Source organism: Teleopsis dalmanni, chromosome 2 (assembly GCF_002237135.1).
Source record: "Teleopsis dalmanni isolate 2A chromosome 2, ASM223713v2, whole genome shotgun sequence".
NCBI classification, from domain to species: domain Eukaryota; kingdom Metazoa; phylum Arthropoda; class Insecta; order Diptera; family Diopsidae; genus Teleopsis; species Teleopsis dalmanni.
In genome coordinates this window covers 238,414,819-238,418,112 of record NC_051847.1, presented here as the reverse complement: position 1 = coordinate 238,418,112, position 3,294 = coordinate 238,414,819, and positions in this window count along the sequence as shown.

Sequence of the window (3,294 nt, the reverse complement as noted above, 5' to 3'; positions counted from 1 at the left end):
GCGAAATTGGATTCTTTCAAATGGATTCTTGAAAACTTCCACTATGTTATTTTACTGAAGTAAACAATTTACAAATGTGGAACTATAAATAATTATATCCACCTAGAATACATATATGATATATAGAAAAAGTCAGTATGTGTTTTAAAATTTAAAATAAATTCTTTGGTTTTTTAAACTTAATATTCATTCCAATATTCATTCCAATATATTATGTAAAAATATAGTTTGTATCTTTTAGTCACCTTTGTAACTATTTTAATGCTCTTGAAACTGTTCAATGTTCTTTACTTTTGAAGAAGAACTACAGATTTAAGCGTTTTGTTATTGTAACTTTTATACATTTCTTCCTGATAACTACCATGTACCTCAATTAGCGATTTTTCGCCGTTTTGCTACTACATTCCTCGCAAGAACCCTAGTATAAAAGAGTAAAAACTAAATCCATCCTGCTGAATTTAGATAATTTAATACGTATTTCGTCTTCACCGATGAACAGTCTGATAAACTATTAAGAAGTATCTTCCTAAGAGCTTATATTTTCTGGACGGCAAAGCCGGGCATAAGATATAGGGCAATATAGGGCAATATAAAGCGGTACCGCCAGGGACACATCCAGAGAAGCACCAGAGCGGACTAAAATTTCAGCATTCTCGTTCCCTTCGATGTTCCTATGTCAAGGAATCTAGATGAGGATGAAGGAATAGACCTATAATAGCTTATTTTATTTTAGTTTTTTTTTCAGTGTAAAAAACGTGTGACGTCTAAGTGCGTTGAATTTCATTTAACTATTATGTTTTTATTATTAAAATATACATGTACGTACAAAATTCTCACTTAATGAAGTCTACTGCATATATAATCTTTACTACTCATTTCATTTTATAATAGAAATGTAAGTTTTAATAAATTTGTAATCCGTAATAACTAAAAAGTAGTAGTAGAGTTACCTCTTGTATCTTTCTAATCCATTCCATTCCATTATAAAGTATGTATATAAAATTGGATGGGAGTTCAATTCCATTTACTAAGTTTGACTTCTTCTTTCTCCTCATGCACCAATAATCATTTTTTTTAAATTTTCAGAACTTTAGTTGTATCTTTTAATAGCTGTGTCCAATTCGTTTTTTTCAAGTCTACTCTAAAATACGTTTGACTCTCTTCCAATTATTTCGTTGGTAGGTAAGTTGAGCTAGCGAGTTATTAACTGGTCTCCGAAATGTTTCCTTTTGCAATATCAAATGCAAGTTTATACATTTTACTCATATATACTACTATGTAGGTATGGCAAGCTTGTATTAAATTTAATGAAGACTTTGTCTTATTGCAGCAATTATGAGCGGAGATTGTTGCAGTGCTGCAGTTGCTGATGCAGTTACTGATATTGAATGAGTTGGTGGTTGGTAGTAACAGTCGTTATTTTTAAAAATTTGCAGCAATTTTATTAATCGTTGCACATTTAGCTGTAAATTTCTTACTTCGATGAGTTTATACATTTTATTAATTTTTTTCTCACTCCAATAGTTTGCAGCTGAAACGTGTTTGGTTGCAACTTTGCAAATATTAAAGTTAATTTGTGCAATTTCATTACAGTGAAGAGCTTTGTGAATGGAGAAAGACACATTTTACGTCTTTCTAGCTACTTTCTAACTACACACATCTTAAATTCACTTTATAAGTTTAAAGTATTGGATTACAGTTTTTCTGAAAATACATGTGCACTATTTCATTTAATTGTTGAATTAAGTGCATTGAAACCAATCTTCTGGCTGTTGAACAAGTAAATCTTTAAGTGATATAAAATCGTTTCTTTCAATTATTTTTCTCTTACATTATTTACTATTATTTGTTTTAAAATAAATAATAATAAAATTAATTTACAAGTTATGACGATATTTATCTCTATTCTGATAGCCAAATAACACTAAAAACTTTTCGCTCAAGTAGAGAAAATTAATCCGCAGGTCTATTAATGGAATGGCCAAGTGGCTTTTAATTCAACTTGTTGAGTTAATCTGATTAAAAGTAAATTGCTGATACTTGTAGATCAGACGAACTTGTAAAAATAGCGACAACTACCCATCTCTTCTCACAGTGAACTGGGACATATAACTCGATAAATACAAACAAACTTGTCTATAATTTAAAGACGGCTTAGTCAATCAATGTTTGATGAATGCATATAATAACATGTACAATAAGATTATTTTGACATAGATTCAATAGTAATCATTCAAACCACTTATTATAACATTCAAGGAAAGAATTTTCTATTAAAATAGTAGTTTATACAAAATAAAATCTGATAGGCAAAAATTAAAAGATATATAAAGATTAGTCTAGATAAGTGGTTGTCAACCTTTTTTTAACCAAAGACCACTGTGAAATTTTGTTTTTAGTAGGGACCAGAAAGTTTATAAATAATAAACTGTATGATTAATTTATTATACTTTATGCATCTCTTTTTAATGCTTAAAGAATTTTTGAAGTGCGTAGGTGCATTGTATGGGCTATAAAATAGGTATATAATTACTCGGAAAATTTTTGTGCTTATATTTTAATAAGTGAGGTCTCAGTGGACAAACTACAAGCAATATATCCATATCTGTTAAATTTGATTCTCGGACCATTTTTAATCATCTCGCTGATTACAGGTTGGGAATCATTGGGTAGATATTTGTATCACAGTGATGGAAAAATGGAATTTACTTAAAATTGAGAAAACATTGCATATGGATAATATATATATAATACCAGTTAAATTTAATTTGGATCATATTATATATGAGTATCAGTGAGATGTTCCGTACGTCAAAGCTGAGATTAGTGGCAGGTTCACTGGTAGTACATCTTAACCTAAATTATCAAATTTTGTCTCTATCTGAAAGACAGTGGAACACGTTGACAAGGCTTTGTTATTGCCCAGCCTTGATATACGTCTCATATGAAAATTTTAAAGCTTTATTCGACATATTGAATATCCTATGTTTGGTTAGGTTAAGGAGTATCTGCGACAGAATCCATGTGGATCGATGCTCTTATTTGTAAGATGTCCCGCCTTATAATAATTTGTTCTCTAGCTATCTATATCATTTTAACTGTTTTAAATTCCAATATCAATATCAGTTTCTAATAATCTTCGGAACCCTCATTTTCCAATAGTTGTAGCTTTACCACTTGCCATGATTGGACATGTGCACAATAGATAAGAGCTTGATTCTTACTTTTCTTCTTGATAGAGGCTACAAAGATTCTTACTTACTTACTTAGTTGACCACTATAGACATATGTCGA